The following is a 24,584-nucleotide window of genomic DNA, read 5'->3' on the forward strand; positions in this document are numbered from 1 at the left end:
GGGTTGGGGGACCTGGAGACAGTCCTAGAAAAATTGAGGAAGGGGGTGAAAGGGAGAGTGTGAATTAGTCACCATGTTCCATATGTTTGAGGCAGACCGAGAGTTTATGTGGGGGATGCATCAGATGACATGAAGGAACCCAGTGACGAGAGCCTTAGCATGAGAGGCAGGGGGAGCCATGCATGGCACTCCAGGAGGGACTTCGTGCATGACAGGAGGGACCGCGTGCATGAAAGGAGGGACCACGTGCGTGGCGGGAGGGACCACTGCCATGACCAACGCTGCCGTTGGTGCTCCTTATTCTGTAGAGCCGGGCGCTGAGTGCACTCGTGGGGAGCGTGGGTGAGAGGCACAGAGTGCACCTGTGTCCATTTCATGGTCCCTACCTTCCAAGGTTCACTCCAATTGGGATTATCCGACTCTGGGAAGAATGGGAAGCTAAACACAAGACACACTGGAGCTTTTAGGTTGGAACCAGGGGGCAGAGTATTAAGAAGAGGAAGGGGTGGGAAAGGATGGATTCTCAAGGTGCACGAGTAGATGCACACACACCACATCTTTCCTTCCTCGTGTGCACCGACTCTGTGCTATGACTCTGGCAACTAAACATTTAATATGCACATCTTCATTTTAACTGCACACAAATGACCAGGAGAGTGCATGCGCAGATTCCTGGAGGGGAGGCTCCCAGATTGCATTTGCTCCTCACATTCCGTAGACTCCAGGTGTTTGCTCTGATTGCAGACCAGCTGTCTCCTCAAAGAGGTCTTGCCTCAGGAATTGGGTCCATGGACCATCAAAGTACCCATGACACCCCTTTGCTGTGGGAAAGAACATCCAGCCCTAGCAGCTGAGCTGAAAATCCTACACTCACCTCCCTGTCACTTGCCATCCATACAAATGGTGATTTGAACATTGGGCATTAAAATATCAGGTTCAAAATTCTTTTACAACAGTAATCCAGCTATTGATTAGACCTGCCTTCAGTTTACCTGGTTGCTCATCAGCTTTTCTTTTTTTTTTTTTTAAGATTTTATTTATTTATTCATGAGAGACACACACACACACACAGAGAGAGAGAGGCAGAGACACAGGCAGAGGGAGAAGCAGGCTCCATGCAGGCAGCCCAATGCAGGACTTGATCCCAGGACCCCAGGATCATGCCCTGAGCCGAAGGCAGACGCTCAACCACTGAGCCCCCCAGGCGTCCTACGATTTTATTTTTAATGCAGACATTTCTGATCCAGTGACCCAGGAAGGGCATGCTCTCCACCAGGCATCACCTCAAGGATCTGAGGCCCCTTCATCATGTCCTCACCGTCCCAGAGTTCTTCATTGTCCCCACGGCAAATGGCTGATGGAGAGCGGCCCCAGCGCGCTGAGGTCAGCAAGGGCGGGCGAGCACACATCACTGCCCCCCACACTCCACCAGCCAGAACTCTCTCCTGTGCTGTGTCCCTGCTGGGGAGGTCGGCGTCCTGTGTGCCCAGGAGAACCGGCGCACAGTCTGGTGGACAGCAGCCTGTCTCTGCTACAGCTCTGGCTTTGTTTCTTGCTTCAGAAATGCTTCCCTGCTCTCCAAGGGCTGAAATGTTTCCACCCCATTCCCTTCCGCTGTTTCCAGGTGGTGTCCCCTTTTTAATCCATCTGGAGCTGATTTTTGATAATACAGGAAAAGTCTCAATGGATAACCACGCATCTCAAAACCTCCGACTGAATGGTCCTCTCCCTACTATTTTAATACACCTTTCCCCCAGTTTTAGAGACCCAACTGACAGGTAACATATATTTGTTCACCTTGTTCTACAACATAATAATTCCATGTTTGTGCATATTGAGAAATGATCACAATAAATCTAGTTAACAACCGTGACCATATATGATTACAAAAGAATTTTAAAGTCTATTCTCTTAGCAACCTCCAAATATAGAGAAGAGTGCTGTCGGCTAAGTCACTGTGCTGCACCTAACATCCCAGGACCGAGTCACCTCGGGACTGGATACTGGCTCCAGTACACCTCTTGATCAAACTGCATTTTCATACCTAAACTTCTCTGTCTATGGGCTATCTTCTGCTAATCTTATGCACCCGTCACCCCCGAATAAACAGTTTCATCGTTTCAGTCACTCTGGGTTTCCAGCTTCCTTTCAGACAACCAACCCTCTCCTCGGCCTGTTTGCCCAGGACTTTCTCAGTGATTCATACACATTTTCTTTTCCATGGCAGTGTCACCATCTTAAATACTCCATTACGAGGACATGTGACCATTTACTGACGTTGGAATTTTCAGACTTTTTGCTGCCATGAACTTCCATGCAGCTAGAACTCTGTTCACATTCCCGATTTGTTTCCCCAGGGTGGTTTCTGGAAATAAAACTGCTGGCTTGAAAAATGGTCATGCTTAATTAAGGGTGTTGGCGTGTGCCATCGAGTCACCCTCCAAAGCAGTTCTGCCAAATGTGTTCCCACCTGCGGATATGTGATAGGGCTCCCTTCTCCATATGTTTGTCTGCCCTGAGCATTACAATCTTTAAAAAATATTTAATCTAATGAACATTTTTTGCTATTGTGAATTCATCTGAATTCAAGTAAGGTTAGATTCCTATGAGTGGATGTTTTCATGTCTGGTATAAATCAGTACTTATATATTCATTGCAAAAGATCATTAATTATAACAAATTTGCTAAGGAAAGCAACCCAGTGAGGCTTTGTGGCTCATGGCCAGGAGCAACAGCTCTGCCCTACGGCTCCACGCGGGCTGCTGTCTATGTCACTGACGTGGGACGTCACGAAGCATCTCAGCCTCCAGGAAACCTTCTTCTGGATTAATTAATTGGAGCACGTTTTGCTACCTGAAGCATTGGGGTCACCCAGACAGCATTCAGACAGGGTGGACCTTCAGGTGCATCTCCAGATGTGGGGTCCCTTCATCCTCGGGTGTGGATTGTCCTCACCCCCATGCAGCCTGCACTGACTGGGGCACCATGACATGCCCCATCCTGCCCTGCACAGCCTCCGTCCCTGTCTGGTCCCTTACCAAACCCTCAGAAGGTGCCAACCCGACTGTCTGGCCGCTCTATACCTAGGGTTCAGGGGAACCAGAACCTTCTGCTGCCCTGATGCTTGAAACTCTGGCACAAGGCCCATCAACAGGAGGTGGCCAATGTTTAGGGGGCCTCTGTGATAGTGGACGGGTCTGAGGACTCTTCATACAAAATGCCACAGTGTCAGAGGTGTCAGATGCCGTCACAGGGAGCCCCTCACACAACGCCTGTCCTGGGGAAGGGAGCCACCCGCTGCCTTTGCCCGTCTGAGTCAGCGGGTGAGCGGGACGCGGCCCGCCATGGCTGAATACCCAGATGTGGTTTCTCACCCGGAAAGTTCTCCGGGCCAGCTGCTGACCCACTTGGGGCTGTCCTTTGTGCATTCACCATGAACACTCTGAAAAGGCCTGTTGTCAAATTCTTCTGCTATTTTGCAATGTCAACAGACACGATGCTATGAAGTGACAAATGAGGCCCGGCTCCGACAAAGCCCCTTTATCCCCCGGAGGCCCAATGAGTCAGACGCACTTGGGAAGGTGAAAGGTCCCAGAGCATCGGGACACCCCGCATGGTGCCCCGCAGGAGGGAAGCCAGGAGCCGGAATGTTCCCGGTTCCTCACGAATGGACTGGGGGTGCCTGGGAGGGTGGGGGGTGGGGGGGTCAGGGACTAACCATCACAGCAAAGGGCATGTCTGGCTCGGCCAGAAGACACTTCCCAAGACCAGTAAGGCTAGGACTGTGCGCACTCTGTGGTGTCCAGACCCAAGACATCCAGTTCCAACGTCAACTGAACAAACCATTTTTTAGTGTTCGTACATCCCATGCAACCTTTCTTGAACAAACAGCTCACAGTATTAAGGACACCTGTGAAGGGCTGTCAGAAGGGCTGGGGAGGCAGACACCCAATAACCGTGGTGTCGGTGCTCACAGAGAAGCCCCTCAAGAACCTCCCACTGACCAGAGCGACGCTCATGAGACCACGTGGTGCCACCCAAGCCAGAGGGCCCTGGTCCCCGCTTTAGTGCTGCCTGCACCCAGAGGTTGCCCTGGCCTCACTCCCACGCCTCGGTAATAAACGCAGAGCGCAGCAGGTGTCAGGGCCACATTTATGTCAGGGCTTGTGAGAGCCCTGAGGGGAGAACTGACACGGACTCCGGCGGGGAGGCAGGTCTATCATGTTCACGTAAAGCTCCAAGGACACATGCTAGATGGTGAAGTTTGATAATTTAGGACATTTACACAAGCGTGTTACTTTTGCCCTGACACCAGCCACTGGAAGTCCTGGAAGGACCCACTCTGTTTATTCATTACGAGGCCCCAGACATCTGCCAGTCCATGTGAGCTGGTCAAGACCAAGTCCAAGACCCATAACCTACAAGAACCCCATTCAAAAGCCGAGGAGAAGGGGTCAGGTGGCCGTGCCTGTCATTCTGAGTCCTGCCACCCACGACTCAGGCCCCAGGTGGTTGAATCCATGGCCCCTGCACATGGTGGGTCAGGACAGCAGCTCTGGGTAGACACCGCCCCCCAATGCCTCCCACCATCTGATGAGTCCATTGCAGAAATAGAAGGAAAGAGGTTGAAACAGCAGCTCTGCTTGAAAAAATGGCCTGAGGGGTTTCTCATCAACAGTAAGTAAACCCAGAGGAGTCATGAGTGAGGTGCAGCCCCTGAGGCGGAGTGCCGGCATGTCTGGGGTCTGTCGGGGACTTGAGGTGGGCCCTCCGCTCTCCCGGCGCCTTCTGAAGCGACCATGGTGGCCAGGGAAGGAGGTGCCTGTCTGCCTGGGGCACTCAGAGCTTGGGTGGCATGCGTTCTGCTCTAAGACCCATTCACCCGGGGGCAGGGACCCGCCAGCCAAGGCCAGGAGGCCACGACGGGTCCCAGCACAAGGCCAGAGAGGAGGCCTCCAGGGAGACAGCAGGAGATGCAATGGCAGAGTCAGCTGCTTGCTGACGGTCCCACCTGCAGCAGCCTGATGCTCCTAACTGGACAGGAAGAGGAATCAGAAGGTCCCCAGTCCTCAGTGAGTGACCGAGGCTGTGTGGTCCCTGTCAGTTTCTGTTGCTGTGTGACAAAGTCCTACAGACGTAGCGATTTAAAATGCCCATTATTATCTGACACCCTGTGTATCAGGAGCCTGAACATGGCTCAGCTGAGTCCTCTGCCCGGGCTCTCGCGGAACAGGGATCAGGGTGCCGGCTGGGGCTGGTGTTCTGTGAGGCTGGGGCTTCTCTCCAAGCTCACGTGGTCGCTGGTGGACTCATGTCCTGGTAGCTCCAGGCTGCAGTGTCTCCACTCCGCTCCAATGCCACGGGGCTGCCCTGGGGTCCCCAGGCCACAGCACAGCTGCTGGCCATGCTGTCCAGTCCAGCTGGAGGACAACTGCCAGGTCCAGGTGAACCCGCACAGATGCCCGGACTTGGCATCCGCGGCCACCACATCTTGAAGGCACCCAATCAATCATTGATTTCCTTCTTAGTGATGGGGAAGTGGGGACCCACCAAGCATCCTTCCTGTTGGAGAGGACAAGGGGCTTTACCTCCAGCAACCTCACGCGCCCATGCCGGTGTCTCTGCTACATCAGAGCTTCCGGGAGACACAACCTATACGACCTCAGCCTCTGTCTCTAACTCTAGGAACTACATGATCCGTCTAGAGAGAGTTTAGGCAGTTGGCTCACATGACTGTGGGGCTGGCTGGCACAAATCACAAGGGCAGGCCAGCAGATTGGAAATTCGGCTAAAAGTTGAAACTGCATTTTTAAATCTGAAGCTAGAAACTAAGGCAGGGTTTCTGCGGTGCTCTCTGGTGCCGTAGTTCCTTCTTTGGAAAAGGCTTGGTCTTGGGGCACCTGGATGGCTCAGTGTTTAAGCATCTGCCTTTAGCCCAAGTCGTAATCCCGGGGTCCTGGGATCAAGTCCCGCGGGGAGCCTCCTTCTCCCTCTGCCTGTGTCTCTGCCTCTCTCTGTGTGTCTCTCATGAATAAATAAATAAAATCTTTTTAAAAAAGAAAAAGAAAAAAAAAGTCTCAGTCTTTTGCTCTGAGGGCCTTCAGCAGGTTGCATGAGACCTGTTACAGACGGTGACCTGCTTTATCGATTGTAAATATTCATCACCTTGGGGAAGTACCTTCACAGCAACATCTGGACAGGTGTTTGACCAAACCAGTGGGCACCAGGAGCCCAGCCCACTATCATGTGCTGAGATTCTTTCTCCTTCTCAGCAGGGCACCAGCCACGAGCACCCCCAGCTCCTGCTTGTACACATACACCCCCCCCAAGATGTTTCCAACATAAAGCAGGACCGCCTTGCAGTTTATTTGGTGCAATGTGTCTCCATCTTTCATTAGTGCAAAACCACCACCCCAAACAACGTAATCACATATTAGTACCATCCTGAAGTCCATGCCGAGCAAGATGAGCTAGACGGTTCTCAGCAGAGTCTCACAGAGACCCGCAGGTAGTTCCATCCTCAGGTCTGCTTCCCTCACAGGTCCAGCTCCCGGGCGAGGAGAACTAGGACACCTGGGGCACATAACCACTGGGGCCCTTAGCTGTTTCCCTGTGTGGTCTCCTCACCACATGCCCTGGGGTAGCTGGACTCCTCATAACACCGCTGGAGCTGCTAAAAGAGTAGATGGCAAACGTTCTCGCTGCACACACGCACACAGAAGATCACTAAGCACACAGAAGATAACTAAGTGAGGGGATGGAGGTGCTAAATGACCCTATAGTGGTAATCATTTCACAAGTCACACATGCATCAGATTGTCACATTGTGCTTACACAGTGTAAGTAATCAAGCAGGGAAAACAAAAGTCAAAGACAGCTGGAGGCTCCCAGAGCAAGCGTTCCAAGGAGACCAGGCATGGCCTTGTGGCCTCCTCTATCCGGGTGCCAGAGGCCCACCCAGGTTCAAGGAGTGGCCACGTGGAATCTGAGGACATGTGTTCAAACCACCGCAGAAAGCCGCCTCCTCTGTGATCCGACTCTGAAATTCATCCCTGGGATCTGGGAGTAATTGCACATCTTTCTTTCGTAGGGCGATTCCCTCTGGCAAGGAAATTACAGTATCTTCGAGAAGTGGACTGGAGGCACCGCCTCCCCCACATCCTGTCCCAGTGCCCCTCGCCTCTGGTTCCCACATGATGCTTTGCTGTCACTGTAACTCGGGAAACCACTGGATGTAATTCTGCTTTTGATTTGTAGCTACTGTCACTGTGTGGGAACAAGAGATGAGAGATTCTTTCAACACATTTAGGGAGACTCTGGACTGGGGGCACAGGTTGGACTTGAACTTGGGTTTTTCCCATCTGCCCAATGCAGTAGCTCTCTGAGCCAGAGGCCCAGAGCTGGGAACTGCTAACGTCCTGCGTTCTGTCTCCCACTGGCTGCAGATTGGCTGCCAATGAAAGCTCGACTGTACTGAGCGATTGAGTCCAAGTGACCACAGGCAAAATGTGAGATGTGATTTCCTGTTGAGCCACTGGGTTCTATTTCAGTTTTCTGTCCTTGTAGACAAAACCACCCCCAAGAACTAGGGTCTCAAAATATCAGTTTGTACATCTCATGGCGGGTTGACATCAGCTGGCCATGCTTGGGTCCCTCACGAGGCTACATCCAGCTGATGGGTGGACTGTGTTGCGAGATGCCAGGGTCCGGGTGCTGACGGATGCCAGGGGCCCTCAATGTCTCTCCTTTGTTGTAATTCTTACAGTTGCAACTCAATGCCTATCATGTAACTATTTGTGGACTGCCTGTCCATGCAATTGCACACTCCATGGGAACAGGATCCATGGCAGTCTTGTTCACACCTGCGTTCTTTGGGCTTACCGCAGTGCTTCCTATGTATGGGGACCGAAATTAGCAGCCACGAAAGGAGAAAATAAAGACACAGGGAACAGCGCATTCAAATACTGGTTCACTTATCTAGTGGCTATGGGGTTGACACACAGGGTCCCCACCTGTAAAATAGGAAATGTAGTACCTGTCTCACTGGGTTGCTAAGCCGGTGAAACCAGAAGACACAAACAAGTGTGCTGAGCATGTGCTATTCATGAGAGGTGTGGGCAGCCCGTTGGCCTGGGGTTAATTACATGGAAGCTTTGCTTAAAACTCAAGCACTTGGGATCCCTGGATGGCTCAGTGGTTGAGCGTTTGCCTTTGGCTCAGGGTGTGATCCCGGGGTCCTAGGATCAAGTCCCACATCAGGCTCCCCACAGGGAGCCTGCTTCTCCCTCTGCCTGTGTCTCTGCCTCTCTCTGTGTGTCTCTCATGATTAAATAAATAAAATCTTTAAAAAAAACTCATGCACTGCACAAGATTGCTTTGGCTCTTCAGGATCTTCTGTGGTTCCATATGAATGTTAGCATTATTTGTTCTGGTTTTGTGAAAAATGCGGTTGATATTTTGATAGAGATTGCTTTAAATCTGTGAATTGCTTCGGGTAATACAGACACTTTGACAACATTAATTCTTCCAATCCATGAGCATGGTATATCTTTCCATGTGTTTGTGTCGTCTTTAAGTCCTTTCATCAGGGTTTTATAGTTTTTGGAGTACAGATCCCTCACCTCTTTGGTTAGATCTATTCCAAGGTATTTTATTCTTTTTGGTGCAATAGCAAAGGGAGTTTTTTTTTAATTTCTCATTCTGTGACTTTGTTGTTAGTGTATAGAAATGCTACCAATTTCTGGGTATGAATTTCATATCCTGCCACTTTACTGAAGTCATTTATTATTCTAGTAGGTTTTTAGTGGAGTCTTTAGGATTTTTTTTTTTCGTGGTGTCATTATCTGTTTTTTGTATCAGTGTAATGCTGGCCTCATAGAATAAATTTGGAACCCTTCCTTCCACTTCTATTTTTTGGAATAGTTTGGGGAGAGTAGTTATTTACTCTTCTACAAATGTCTGGTAGGTCCTGGACTTTTGTTTGTTGGTAGTTTTTTTTTTTTTTTTTTTTTTTATTGGATTCAATTTCATTGGTTGTAATCGGCCTGCTCAGATTTTCTGTTTATTTCTGATTCAGTTTTGTATGTTTTAGGAATTTATCCATTTCTTCCAGATTGTCCAGTTTGCTGGCATATAATTTTTCATAATATTTTCTTATAATCCTTTGTATTTCTGTGGTGTCAGTTATTATTTCTCCTCTCTTATTTCTGACTTTACATACTGGCCCTTTCTCTTTTTTTCTTCATGAGTCTGAATAAGGGGTTGTCAGTGTCATTTATCTTTTCAAAGAACTAGCTCCTGGTTTCATTGATTTTCTCTATTGTTGTTTTAGTCTTTATGTCATTTATTTCTTCTCTGGTCTTTCTTATTTCCTTACTTCTTTTCATCTTGGGCTTATTTTGTTGTTATTTTTCCTGCTCCTTTAGGAGTAAGGTCAGGTGGTCTATTTGAGATTTTTCTTGTTTCTTGAGGTAGGCCTGTATTGCTATAAATCTCCCTCTTCAGACTGCTTTTGCTGCAGCCCAAAGAATTTGGACTGACAAATTTTTTATCAGACATATGGTTCATCTCTGTCTCATTCTGTTCTTTTTCTGAGTTATTCTTTGTTCTTTCTTTGTCCGTATCCTGCTGTCTCCCCATTTCCCTTAACTGTCTGTGTTTGTTTCCACGGATAAGGTGAAATGGCTTCTTTCTGTGCCCAAAGACAGAAGGATCGTCCCCACCACTGTTGGCCACGTTGGGGTGGGGGTTCCCTATGTTAATGTGTCTCACCCTCTTGCTGTTCTCTGTCTTTGGTTGTTCACTGGCTGTTCAGTGGGCCCTGGGGTCCTGAAACTTCAGGAGGCACTGGTCTAATTGAGGGAGCCCCACAAAGGAAATGAGTTCAGAATCCTTATGTCACCATTCTGGACCCAACTTCGTTCTGCAGGGACTTCAGAAGACATAGTGGATGGGGGCGCCTGGGTGGCTCAGTTGGTTACACACTCTTATAGAGCTGGAATCACAGACTCAGGAGCCGGGCCCTCAGAGGTCTCAGGTTCGGGGGAGAATGACGTCCATGTCTGAGGGACAGGAATTGGGCCTGAGGCCAGAGCACAGGAGAGAAAAAAGCAGGGACCCCACTCAGGTGAGGGTGTGAAGGGGAGACATGTCAGGCAGGCCAAGGAAGGAGGGTTTATTCCGAGTGCATGGAGACCCACAAACAGGGGGAACAGTCCCTTTGGAGAGCTGACCCCACTGCTGAGCATGAGTCAGCCAGAAGACCCATTCTGTCATAGTTTTAGTTTTCTAACTTTTTTTTTTTACCATGAACACATATTCATTCTGTAATTAAAAAAAAAAATAAACAGCAGCTATAAAACAAGAATATTGCAGCTCAAATTACCCCTGAGGATTTCTTGGTCCTCGGAGCCAGAGGCAGGCTAGGCCTGAGGCAGGGAGTAGGGCTGAAGGCTGCCAGGTGCCCACTCTGCGGGAGGTGCTGTCACCAATAGGCCGGGAGCCAAGGGGCCATAGCCCGGCTGTCCCCGGGCCCCTCGCTCCCACCTCCTGCGGCCTGTAACCCCAGCCTCTGCGGGGGTGGGGGCCGTGGGAAACACCAGCAGGGTCTGAGCTGCGAAACGGCTCCCGGTGTCTGAATGTCATTTGCGTGGGTTTCCTTAACCTCTCCTTTGAGTTCCAACTATGTCAAGAGGGAAACATTCAGGCAAACAGTCCCTTGTGACCGTCACCGGGGAAACCCCGTCCCCAGCTCGGGGGCTGCCGCACAAGAATGCTGCACGCCCACGTGTCCTGCAGACATAGCTCTGCTCTGCCCAGCTTCTTCATTCCATCTGGAAGGACCTGGGTGGGATCTGCCTCCCTGAAGTGCCACGCATTCTGGGAGACACACTTACATCTGCAGGAAGCAGCAGTGGCCCCAGTTACAGAGGGACTGTGAATCCACTCCAGCCCAGCAGCAGGGAAGGGCCTGCAGGGGTGAGACCCCTGTGTCCAGCAGGTGGTTTCCAGGGGCTGGTGCTGAAGTCCTCTTCCTGGCTCTGGTATTAACTCTTCCTGAAATGTCTGCAGAGCTTCAGCAGGTTAATGCACATTAATACATTGATTTCCATGATGGAATCAGGAATTCTTTCCCACAGCATTAGCCACGAGTTGTCATAAAGTATTATACTTTAGGGGCACCTAAGTGGCTCAGCAGTTGAGTGTCTGCCTTCAGCTCAGGGCATGATCCTGGGTCCTGGGATCAAGTGCCTCATCGGGCTCCATGTTCAGTGGGGAGCCTGCTTCTCCCTCTGCCTGTGTCTCTGTCTCTCTCTGTGTGTCTCTCATGAATGAATAAATAAATAAAATCTTTAAAAAATATATTATACTTTAAAATGTGCTGCTCTAAAATGAAAATTACAATGTTCCCAGGAAACCGACCAAAAATAACTCGCAAAGTGCACACTCTGTGCTAAATGGCTGGGTGCTGTCAGAACTCACGCTCGTTTGTACTGGGTTTGCAGGACAACACAGCTTACTCTGCACTTTGAGGCACTAACCTCCCAGCTCTTTGTCCTGTAAGGGTTTGTCTTTTGAATTGATCTGTTTGATGTTTCCCAGGCATTTTTTCAGGCCTTCGTTTGCCATCCTGTAAGTTTTCTCATGCCAATGGTCTCCATTTTTTTTTTATCATTGTTTTGATGGGGTTTTTTTGTACATCTATTTGCACAGAATCGAGAGTTAAAACCTGAGTCATGTGGGGGTTTAAGGGAATTTCGTTCTGTTTCACCTGTAGAAGGAAATCCCATAGCAACGCCCCCAGTCTACCGCGTAGAGACAGCCGCCAGCTCCAGCTGCGCGTGGTCCAGGGGACATGCAGGCATGTTTGAGGCGACCCGCTGGCTGCGTCAGGGAGGAAGGACCATCTCCGAGGAACTGCGCCCAGGGAAGCAAGGGCTGCCCCAGAGTCTCCCTCCGTGTCGAGGCTCCAGAGCCGTGTCGGCCGCGGATCAGCCAGAGCCCAGAGTCTGCTCGTCCGGGCTCAGCACACACACACCGTGTGATGGGGGCTGGCCTTTCTGTGCACACGCCACCCCCCCCATCCCCATCAGGCTTCCCCATCCCCCAGCACCTTCCCCCACTCAGCATTCAGGGACTCGTTCCCTGTGGCTCCGAGGAACCCAAGAAAACCATGCTGCATGGATGCGGGCGGGACAGGGCGCAGCGAACGCAGCCGGGAACAGAGCTCACACCAGCGGGTGGGGGGAGGCTGGCATCAGCGGGATGGGGGGAGCCGCTGGAGAGGCTGCCCCAGACGCACCCACACCAGTGCTCCCTGCTCCACTAAGTTCTGGGAATAAAGTAAGACCGGTCTTCTCGCAAGGCCGTCTTGGCCGTGCTGGGAGATGAAGCTGGCAGATTACTCAGACCTCGGGGGGATTTGGGGACTGGGGTGCAGACGAGCCTTCAGTCCCATGGAATGAGGAGCTCCCCTGCTGGCGGCGCATGTCTGACCCCCCAGTCTGTGCCGCACACCGCGGCCTCCTCCGCCCAGCAGGGCAGGGCTCTGCAATCAGCTGCTCCTGCTCCTCATCCTGCATGACGCTGGGGCCCGACCTGGAGTGCAGCCTGCTTCTCCCTGTCCCCGATGACAGCTCTGCTCTCCAGAAGCAGACCCTCGGCCCGGGCCAGGCTGGCCTGCCAGTCCTCATGACCGAATCCTCTACTTGGCAAACCTTTCTTAGGTATTCGTAGAAACTATTTCTCAGAGAGGCTTGTGGTGGGTGCAGAGGGGCCCCACCGGGGGGGTGGCAGGGAGAAGCATTCCTGCCAAGGTCCAGGGTCTGGGGGCACACGAGGGAGAGGGTGCATGTGCCTTGTGGGGGAGCACCAGACCAGCACCCCAGGGTGCCTGACAACATATGATCCCCTCCTGGTCCCTGAGGCGGGCAGTCCAAGGTCCCAGCGCAGGCAGGGCTGGTTTCCCCTGACGCCTCTCCTGGCAGGTGGACACCATCCTCCCTGTGTCCTCACATGGTCGTCACTCCCTGTGTGTCTGTGTCCTCATCTCCTTACAATGACACCAATCATATGGGGTTAGGGTCAACGCATATGACCTCTGAAGAGACCTTCCCTCAAATACGACCACATTCCAAGGCACTGGGGGTTAGGTCTCAACCCCCGATTTTGAGGGGATGCAATTCAGCCCATCACAGACAGCCTCTGTCACTCTGGTGAGGTTGGCTTTAGAGACGGCTCAGAGTGGCTGCAGCAAGGTGTTGTATTTGAATGTGCAGGACAGAGAATAAAATAACCACCACCATGAGGCTCGGGGGCCCATGCTGCGGGGGGACATGTCCCAGGACCTTCCTCCGGGTCCCAGAGGTCTCCCCAACGCGGGCTGCACAGAGGGAGCCTCACGGGTCTGCTGGGACATGACCCAGGGGCTCAAGGAGCCCCTGCAGAGAGGCCAACAGCTCAAATGACAGACCAGCCCTCAGAGGGACTTGGCGTTCTCTGTGCCTCCTGCCTAAGCCCACCTTTACTATGTTCTCACGAACGACGCTGGGTTTTGTTTTCCAAGAATTAAGCTTTATTTTTTGACCTACACGTGCCTGTTGAGTTCTCTCCTTGTCTGTCCTGTGGTCCTCCAAGCAGGCAGGAGGGGTGACAGACAGGCCTGTGTCCCCAGGCTGCACCTGCTGGGGTCAGGCAGCCCTGCCCCAGGGCGGCTGTGGGCCCCGGGCACCCTGTGCACCCACTGGGCCTCTGGAAACGTGGGTCCCCACCATGGCCTTTGTCACCAGGGCGGCTCCCCAGATTCCCAGCTGCTGGCGCTGACGCCCACTCAGCCTTGTCACGACCCCTGCTTTGATGCCTTCCCACGCCACCCTGTGGGTCATGACGACACATGAAGCAGGCATCACAAATCGGCAGCGACGCAAACACACAGGCCCTCATTCAGCTGTCGCCTCCAGGGGCCCTTCCCCCCTCCAGGGGCTGCTCTGCAAAGAGGCCCCATTACAAAGCTCCAAACCACAGGATGCCCAGAGCCCGTGCAAAATGCCCCCCAAAGTTCGCTGGTGCCACAGGCCACCCAGTACTGCACAAGGCCCTCCATTGACAGGCCCTGGCCCTCCCCGGGCAGTGCGGCCTCAGCAGGCGGCGATAACAAGGCACAAAGGGCGCGGCCCCCAAATGCATGCTTCAGAAGCTGGTAAAATGGTGTATGGTCCCCCAGCACCACGACCAAATCAGCCCCCATCAGGAAGATCCTGGCCTCAGTTTCCCCAACTGTGCAGATTGTTCCCACCTGTCTCTTCCTGCCTGGTCCCCGGTGGACATAAGTGGGACAAGCATCTGGCCTGCTCTCAGGGCTTGTCAGGTGGGTTCATGGGCTCTCACAAACGAAGTAGCTCATTTCTCATGGACTCCCCCCGCGGCCAACCGGTGCAGGCAGCGTGCACGCTCGCCCGTGTTCTCTTCCACCTTCTGGAGAGCGGGGCACACGAGGGTCTGGTCCACTCCATTTACTCAGGAAGCCTTTAGCGCACGCTCACCTCTTCCACCCAAGCAGTCTCAGGACCAACGTGGAGAGCCTGCCTTGCCCCGGGAGCCGACACCCCACCGAGCTGAAAGAAAGCCACGACGTTCAAAAGCAACCATGATGCCAACTCACGTCCTTCTCTGTGTCTTGTGGCAAACTACTCGCCCACGGCGGGCGTGGTTTGGGCTTGCTTGCTAAGGCGGGATTTCTCTCTCTCGTTCCCTGTCTCTTGTCAAATGAAAGCCTGTTCCTTTCTAAAGGACTCTTCTTCCCATAGCTCCTCGCGCCTGCCCACTATCTGAAGCCCGGGTTTACGCATTAGGAGAGAAGCGATGAGGGGATCCCTGGGTGGCTCAGCGGTTTGGCGCCTGCCTTTGGCCCGGGGCGTGATCCTGGAGACCCAGGATCAAGTCCCACGTCCAGCTCCCTGCATGGAGCCTGCTTCTCCCTCTGCTGTGTCTCTGCTTCTCTCTCTCTCTGTGTCTCTCATGAATAAATAAGTAAAATATTTAAAAAAAAAAAAAAAAGGAGGGCAGCCCAGGTGCCAGGTGGCTCAGCGGTTTAGCACCGCCTTCGGCCCAGGACGTGATCCTGGAGACCCAGGATCGAGTCCTGCATCGGGCTCCCTGCACGGAGCCTGCTTCTTCCTCTGCCTGTGTCTCTGCCTCTCTCCCTCTCTCTCTTTCTCTCTCTCTGTCTCTCATGAATAAATAAATATAATCTGTAAAAAAAAAAGAAAAAAAAGGAGAGAAGTGATGGGACAAGGCGGTGTGTCCTCGTTTCGTCTGCCGATGGCACACGTGAGAATCAGGCTGGCAGTGGCCGGGGTGGGGCGAGTGGAAGGAGGTCACACCGGTGCTGACACGGTGGGGGAGCCGTGACCAGGAGTGGGCCCACTGTTCCCCTGGAGGGGATTCCATCCATGTAACGTCATTTCATTAAGTCTGGGATTTGCTTTAAAATACTGCAGAAAGGAGGGACAAGATGCACGGAGCACAGCAAGATCTTGCTGATTTCTGAGTCTAGACTGTAGGTCTCTCGGCTGGGTCCCCGCGCGCTGACTCCAGTACGGGAGTTGGGAGGTAACCCAGAGCAGGGCCCGCAGGCAGGAAGTGAAGGGGGAGGAGCCAAAGTCTGGGGTAGGGTCCTTTAGCGGCACCTGGGGCCTCAGAGAGACAGGGGGGACACCTGAGGGCCATCCTCCAAGGGCACTGACCCGGGTGTCTGGCCTGCCCCGGGCTCAGGCGCCTCCCACCGGCAGGGCCACAAGCATCCACAGGAGCTCTGCTCGGGTCCCCAGCTCCGAGGGGCTGCACCGGGCACCATGGCCTCTGCTGGGAACTCCCAGCCCCTCACACACCCTCTGCTGGGTGTGGGACTGACTCGTCCCCAGACAGGTGACGTGAGAGCCACCATGGGAATTCACAGTTTTTCAGGAAATAAGTAACAAGGGCCCGGGGCGGCGTCCTGAACCCACACCCTTCCACTCCCCCTGCCCGCCTTATTTCAACCGGCGCCTTCTCTCACATCGGCTGAGCCTTCCTTCCCCGCCCTGTCTGCACTTTGGAACAGAAACAAACGTGTCTGAAGCTGCCCACATCCCAGCAGTTGGACTGATAGGAAGCCAGGATGGGTCCCAACCTAGTAAAAGCACAAGTGACAGCCCTTGGTCGGGGCTGTAAATAATAAAGGGCGCCCAGGTGTGTAAAGCCGCGCCCCTTGCCGTGATCGGGTAACATGCTTGCTGAGGACACAGGTGCACGAAGGAAACCCTAGGGGGACAGCACAGGGACATGGCAAGTTCCTTCAGAACGCAAGTCCCTGAGACAGTCTCATCCAACCCTCGTCCAGCTGGGGACACATGGGCCAGCAGCTTCCCTGTAGGGGATGCTCAGCGGGCTTGCGACTGGCCCCTCTGCAGTGCTGACAGGTGAAGGATGCACAGTCACCCAGGAGAGAAGCTGGCTGCTATGGCTTCAGCTGTTCACTCTGTTTCGTCCTGACCTGGCTGGCATCTGAGCCAGAAGACGTGGGAGGAGGCCCGGCAGGTGCGATGGCATCTCCAGGTCGTCCCGCTGGTGTCTCCCCACCCTTGCCATCCCCTTCCCCTTCATCCCCCTTACAACTGCCCTGAGAAACCACCCCAGCAGATTTGGGGGCTTCAGTGGGGGATGGATTAAGTGGGGGTGCCCTGGGGAGCATGCAACCCTGCCTTATAGTCCCCACAGCCCAGAGAGCCCCCCTGGCCATCAGTCAGTGGGTCAGTCGCTGTGATGGCTAGTTTTTGATGAGGACTAGGCTGGGGTGGCCAGACGTGTGGCCCAACAGGTTGCCAAGTGTTTCTGTAGGAGAGTCGCATTGGGATCTGCAGACTGAGCAAGGCAGGCCGTCTTCCTCAGTGGGTGCAGAGGAGGAGGGTCTGAATGGCACATAAGGTGAATTAAAGGCAAATTTGCTCCCTCTGCCTTCTCAGGAGGGCTCGGACAGGAGCCACACTGTCAGCTCTCCTGGGTCTCCAGCCTGCCGACTGCAGGTCCTGGACTTCTCAGCCTCCAGGGTGGAAGCCAATTCCTGATAATAATACACCTCTTGTAATCACCCCAGGTCCAGAAGGCAGAGCATCAAACCAAAGACGATTATTCTCAAGCCTCACAGTTTGCTGGAATCTGCCTTATTTTGTTTTGTGCCTGCTTGGGACCCATCATCCCTTCCTTCTTTCCAAGTACTCCCTTTTTGGAATGGGAATGGCCATCCTAGGGCTGTCTCATGCAACTTGTCCAGTGTCACAGGATCACTGCTGGGGGGGAGGGGATTTCTCCTCAGGATGAATTACACCTCAAGTATAACCTGCATCTGACTTAGATGGGGCTTCAGATGGCAGAGTGGAGAGCTGGTACAGGAATGACACTTGATCTTAGCCAAAAGGCTGAGAAGTGATGGTGCTGGAATGAATTAAGACTCTGGGGCAGGTGGTGTGGGATGGGGCAGGTGGCATGGGATAGGCAGGTGGATGGAATGGGTAGGTGGTGTGGGATGGGGCAGGTGGCATGGGATGGGCAGATGGAGTAATGAGTAAGTGATATGGGATGGGCAGGTGATATGGGATGGGCAGATGGCATAGGATGGGTAGGTGATGTAGGATGGGCAGGTGGAGTAATGGACAGGTGATGTGGAATGGAGGCATCTTGTGTGCCAGAAAGACAGGGATTTGGGTCAGAGTAAATTGAATTGTGTCCTCTGGAAAATCATGTGTTGAAGGTCTAGCCCTGAGTGGTGCTTGGAGGCACCACCTTTGGGAGGTAATTGGGTTCAGATGAGGTGATGAGGGTGGGGCCCCACAATGGGATTGGTGCCCTTACCAGGAGAAACCAGAAAGCTTCTGTCTCCCCTCCATGCAGGGACACAGTGGGAGGTGCCCACCTGCAAGCCAGCAGGAGCCTTCACTAGGGAACCGAACTGGGGGGCACCCGATCTCGGACCTCCAGGCTCCAGAACTGAGAGGAGTACATTCCTGTGTGAGCCACGCAGTCTGCAGCATCTGTCACGGCCGCCCGAGCTGGCTGAGGCAGTCACTTGCACTCTCACAGATTCTCCTGGTCCCTGCAGGGTAGCCAGCGCTAGAGCAGAAGGACCCCAAACGAGCCCCCATCTTAGCCCAGGTCTCTGTAACAAAGCATCACAGAGCGGCAGCTTAAACAGCAGACACCTGTGCCTCACAGTTCTGGGGGCTGGACATGGAGATCAAGGTGGGGCGTGCTCTGCACCTGGGGAGAACCAGCTTCCCGGTTCATGGAGGCTGCCATCCTGCTGGGCAGAGGAAGGAGCCCCTTCCTTCACGCGGTGGAAGAAGCCCCTGATGAGGACACTGGTCACATTCATGGGGCTCCACCCTCAGGACCTACTCACCTCCCAAAGGCCTCACCTCCTAACCCCATCGCACTGGGGCTAGGTTTCAACATGTGCATTTTGAAGGGACACGAACATCCAGGCTCCCTCAGCCCCATGAGGCTCTGCCGGCCACTCAGGACCAACACGAAGCAGGGTGTCCCCAGTGCACTTGCTGGCTCACACTGTCACATATGTCTCCTAGGGGAGGAAGACTCCAGCGTCTGGGGAGGCCCTGCTCTCACCAAGTCTGTGCTGCCTGCTGGGATGAGTCACCTGGCCAACTTCTGACAATTGATTTATGTTTTGATGGGGGAAGAATTTGAAATCTGAATGAATACTCTAGAGAATTCTCACCTAACAAGATCCATTTAAAATATAAAAATTGGAGGCACCTGAGTGACTCTGTTGGTTAAGTGTCAGAGTCTTGATTTTGGCTCAGGTTGTGATCTCGGGGTCCTGGGATCGAGCCCTGCGGTGGGTTCCTCACTCAGTGGGGAGTCTGCTGGAGATTCTCTCCCTCTGCCCCCTGCACCTCAAATAAATAAATATGATCTTTAATATATATTTATCACTCTTCATTTTGTAACTTCATAAAAGCCCAACTTTGCATAATATGTGCTGTTTGGAGCAGGGGGTTTGGCAAAGGATCTAGGGTTGCTAGCAAGGCAGGTCTTTCCATGCAAGTGCTCACTCCGCCTGATGCTCTGCCTTGAGGACGGCTGAGCATGGAGACCCAATCTTCCTGAGTGATGAAGTACCTACGTTAAAGCCTTTGCTTAGTCACGGTTGTCAGTAACAGCAGAGTGATGGATACATGAGAAGTGACGTGTTCACTTAGGCATCAATATCTAAGACCGTCACAATTTCATCCCCATGCAGGGGAGTCATGATGAGAGAAGCTGGAATCTTAAACATCAGAATGGGAGAGTCTTTATAGTAAGTACAAGAAAAGGTTGAACATGTTTATTGTACAAATGTTACATAATAATTCATAAGAAAAAAAATCTATTGTCATAATTGGGCAAATATCCCTGTATTGTTAGGCCAGCCCAAACATCTCTACACAGCCCCCTACTGATCCATGGAGGTGGACAAAAGACCCAGAAATCACAGGACTAATGGACTCATTAGCCCCCATGGTCCTCACTGGCCCCCTGACCACATTGGCCTCATGGTGCTACTGGCCCAATGATCCTATTGCTTCCTGTGATCCCAATGGCCCCATGATCCCAATGACTCCTATAATCCCAAAGCCTCCCATGATCCCAATGCCCTCCATGATTCCAATGGCTCCATCATCCCAATCGCCCCATGATCCCAATGACTCCTATAATCCCAAAGCCTCCCATGATCCCAATGGCCCCCATAATCCCAAGGACCCCCATGACCACAAAGACCCCATGATCCCAATGGCTGCATGATCCCATTGGCCCCATGACCCCAATGGCCCCCCTGACCCCAACGGCCCCATGATCCCATTGGCCCCATGGTCCTACTGGTCCTCTTACTCACCTTCCTCTCACTCAACTCCAGACCTGAGCTCTGCTGCCCCTTTAGGATCCCACTTCTGTTGGGTACTTGGAATTTGTATGAGGCTCTTTGTCTACAGATTCCACACCGGAATCAAGAATCCCCACCTACACTTCATGAAGACACTGCTTAAAACAGAATTTCAGAATGTGACTCTTGACAAGCTCTCCAGGATGCCCCCACAAAGCTGGGGTGGATTCAGGGGTTTGTAAGCACATGATCAAGACAGTGTTAGTGTGAAAAAGGACTCACCATCATTAGTCACCAGGAAGTATAAATTATAGCTGAAAAGGGCTTTTGCTTACACACCCACCAGGATAGCTAAAAATGACAGGCTGACAATGTCAAATGTTGGCGAGGACACGGAGCCGTCAGAACTGCCAAGCACTGTGGAGGGGGAAGCGTTGAACAGTGGGAACATCCTGGGAAAGGTTCCGGAAGCTTCACTTAAAACTCAACACAAACCTACCATATATCAACACAAACCTGGACAAATATCTAGGATGGAAGAGATGAAAAGCCTACATCCACAGGAAGAGCTGTCATGGAACATTCACAGCAGCTGTATTCACAACAGCCCCACACAAGCCGGCAGTCCATCAACAGGAGGGGGTCCAAACAGTGATCCAGTCATATGGCGAAATACTTCTCAACTGCAGAGTGCAACTAACAGCCAATACGTTCAACAACACAGATGGGTCTCAAAAATGTTACAGCAAGTGAAAGAAGCCAGACACAGAAGGGCACACACCTTATGATCCCATATTAATTCACTTCTTGAACCAGGAAACCTGATCTCTAGAGGGAAAGAGAATCAGCCCAGTGGTTGCATGTGGGGTGAGACAAGGATTGACGGGTAAGAACCGTGTAGTATTCTGGGGTGATGTGAATGTCCCACTGATAAAGGTCAGGTCACACAGGTGGATCACTTGTCAAAACACCGTGAAGGGCACACTATAATTTGTGCATTGAGTTGTATAAAATTTTCCTTGGGGGGCATAAAAAGATTTTGTTTGAGACAGAGCACAAGCAGGGGGAGGAGCAGAGGGAGAGGGAGAAGCAGGCCCTCCCTGAGCAGGGACTTGATCCCAGGATCCTGGGATCATGACCTGAACCAAAGGCAAATGCTTCGCCGACTGAGCCAGCCAGGTGCCCCAAAAATCCCAACTTCTTAAGCAGCCTTCTAAACAGCTTAGGTTGGCTGGTTCCATCATTAACCAGTTAAAAATGAGTCTCAAAAACCACTGAACATAAGCCCCTTTGTGTGTGCAGGAATTTGGCTCCTAAGATGACCCAGGGGAGGCTGCAGGAGCCAGAAGCAGGCCGGGAACCCAGAGGCTCCGTGGACACCAGCAGGGGAGCATGGGGATGCACGCTGGGAAGGGGCCGCTCTGAGCTGCAGATGCATTTGTTGAGAATCTTGATTCCCGTTCCCATCGTGTGAGCAGACCTGAGCAGGCCGGGGAAATGGGCTGCTTCTGCGTCTCCCTTGTACGTCAGTGGGAAGTGGTTGAAATGCACCAGCCAGCTGCCACTGAAGTGGATTCACAATACCGGCCAAACGGCTAGTTAATAAGCACATGGGAAAATGCTCAGGATCATTAGTGATCATAAAGTATAAATTAGAACAATGATAGGCCCTTTTGCCAAGCACCGTGGAGAGTAAGGAGATTCGCCAGCACTCCGCGAAGGCAGCTGAGGGCAGGCCCTGCCGAGGGCAGATGGCGCAGGCCCTCGGGAGGCAGGCCGTGGTCGGCAGCAACTGCACAGCCAGGCGTGGCTGTCATTATTTCTAGCAGCAAGCAGTCGACGGCTTCCCAGGGGCCCGCCGCGGGGAACGGTTGCGGAAACGAGGGTCTCCATCCGACGGATGTGCAGTGGAATGCTACACGTCGTATTTGAGAGGCGGCTGTTATTGCTTTTACAACACAGAAAAGAAATTAGGAGCCTGACAAGCTCGTCACAGCCTATGGGAGCCCTGAAACCACCCTTCAGCTGAGGCCCATGAAATCCAAATTGCTTTTTAAATTAACTGGCAGGAAACCTTGAATGAGGATTTTGTCTCCAATTCAGTTAATAGGAACCAGATGCAAAGTTTCAATCAAACCCTCATTGTCTAGTGGTCTGGTACCCATTTATCCATGTGCTCGCTAAGCTAAAAATATTTTATTCATTTGCATCTTTTGTTGATTAATACCTTAGATACATAGTAACTGCCTAAGATACATTCTTTCTGTGTCGTAAAAATGAACTTGCAAGCATTCATGTGGGAATGCTAGGAATGTCTCATTTTTCCCCCGAATCAAATGAAATCTGAGTCAAAGTCTCCATCCCACTCAGCTGGTGGGAAATTGGATCTCTGTCTTCATGGGAACCTGCCCCCATCGCTCCCCAGGGCCACACGGTGATCCTGAGGGGCTAACGCTAAGTAGTATATTCTGAGAGGTCCTCTGCTCCCCTGTCCACACCTAGGGTGGCAGCCACCCAGCACCCTACAGGTTTGTGAGGACGCTGGGCTTCTCCCTGCACACTGGGCTTTCCTGGGCTGGGAAGGGGTTCTTCCTGCAGGGCCATCGCCTCCTCCTCTGTCCCAAGAGCCCTCCATCTGTGCCTGCAGCCTCCTTCCTGGGGAAGCCTGGCACACAGTGACTCAGTCTCCTGTCAGACACACAAACACGCACACTACTCACATACACACATCACTCCAGGAATGTGGGGTAGTGTCGCAACTCATTTCCACCCTGAGAATGGGCCTGAGGCAACACCTTTTGGGGATTAATGAGGAAAAATGTGAACTCAAAGCTTTTCAGGTTTTTTGGTAGGTAAGTAAACTATCCTGGTAGGCAAGGAGTCATTCTTTCTCATGAACGGTGCAGAATGGCCTCTTACGCAGGGTCCCCACCTTCGGTCAGAACTAATAAATCTAGCGGTTAATACCGTTTCATGTGCGAACCCTAGATATATATGTGAGTTTGCTCCTGCAGATCCCAGGTTCTCATTGTGAACCACAGCTAAATCATAGGATTACCTAAGAATTACCGTGTCCTGCCTGACACAGCGTGTTCTCAGTAACCTGGCAAGAGATCCACTCTGTCCAACACAAAATGGCAAGTCGCCTGTGTTCCCCGAGTCTTAGTCTCCTGGAGAAAGCTCTGAGGGGGGGATATCATCAAAAACAATCCAAAGAGCCAGCGGCAGTTCATGGAAGAAATGCAAAGAGATGACAGAGGATCAAGAGGGTGAATCAAAGCCATGGGGTCATTCTCTCTGAGCAGGTTGGCCAGGGCATAGGAGACGGCAATGCCCGGTGCTAACGAGGGAAGGAAGGGGCGTTAAGGGAAGCAACCCCTCATGGGGCAGCTTTGCAGTAACCTGACTCCAGGAACCCAAAATTCAGAAAGTTTGCACATGTTCTCAAGGCCATGGCCACAATGTTGTTCAGTGCTTATGAAGGCAAAGGTGTGGAGGCGACAAAGACGCCCGACTGGCAAGGCCCTAACAGGTCACAGTTCAGCTGCTCTGCATGACTTAGATGTCCACACGGCAAGACCCTAACAGGCCATGACTCAGCTGCTCTGCGTGACTTAGATGCCCATCTGGCAGGACCCTAACAGGTCATGGCTCAGCCTCTCTGCATGACTTAGATGCCCACCCAGCGGGACCCTGACAGCTCACATCTCAGCCACTCTGCTTGAGTTAGATGCCCACCTGGTGGGACCCTAATGGCTCAGCTACTCTGTGCATTGTCACACAACTCTAAGAAAAATGAGAGGAATACACATACGGACCTGGAAGAATGTCCATATGGATGATTGGGGTTCTTTCTTTTAAAAATTAAAAAAAAGTGAGTTGAAAACCAATGCACGGGCAGCCCAGGTGGCTCAGCGGTTTAGCACCACCTTCATTCCAGGGTGTGATCCTGGGGTCCCAGGATCGAGTCCCATATCAGGCTCCCTGCATGGAGCCTGCTTCTCCCTCTGCCTGTGTCTCTGCCTCTCTCTCTCTCTCTCTCTCTCTCTCTCTATATATATATATATATATATATATATACATAAATAAAATCTTTTAAAAAAAGGAAAAAAGTACAAAAACACTATGTGGTATCTGCTGAAAATTAAAAAAAAGAAAAAAAAAAGAAAACCAATGCACAAGAGCTTCCACTTTGTGAAATACACACAGGACACAAGTTTGTGTACTCGTGAGGATGCATTTGAATATGCATGTGTGGCTGTAATTTGCATACACATAGACAAATTCTGGGCAGAACACGATGATCCGCCGGTAATGCTATGTGGGGTTCATACCCACATACCCAGAGAAAGGGACTCTGTACAGCAGCAGGTGCAGGGGCGCTGGCACCGCTGTGGTTCCCAGGCCCTCTGTCGGTGCACACGTGTACAGTCCCATCACCACCATGCACCACGGCTACCAGTACCCAGCAGCCCCTTGCACAACGACAGCACACCACCACAGTGCGCTACTGGCACTGATATAGCCCCTGTTCTCCTGGGTCTCCCCGGTCTTGCCCGCACACACTCGTGTGTGAGCGTGGGTATGTGCAGGATCCTGGGTTCACCCCACGGTCGGGACAATGCTGCATATCCATCGACACAAGGATCCATCCCGTCATAACCACGCC

At 52.2% G+C, this 24,584-nt stretch overlaps 1 long non-coding RNA gene across 1 annotated transcript; it reads right to left on the reverse strand.

The window, feature by feature from the left end:
- Window positions 1-13,550: 13,550 nt before the first annotated feature.
- On the reverse strand, window positions 13,551-23,933 carry LOC144321093 (uncharacterized). The gene is made up of 2 exons (XR_013386801.1): window positions 19,928-23,933; window positions 13,551-14,612 (listed from the first exon to the last, which is right to left on the reverse strand). It is a non-coding gene; the product is annotated as an uncharacterized LOC144321093 (long non-coding RNA).
- Window positions 23,934-24,584: the final 651 nt, after the last annotated feature.

This window comes from Canis aureus, chromosome 1, assembly GCF_053574225.1.
Source record: "Canis aureus isolate CA01 chromosome 1, VMU_Caureus_v.1.0, whole genome shotgun sequence".
NCBI classification, from domain to species: domain Eukaryota; kingdom Metazoa; phylum Chordata; class Mammalia; order Carnivora; family Canidae; genus Canis; species Canis aureus.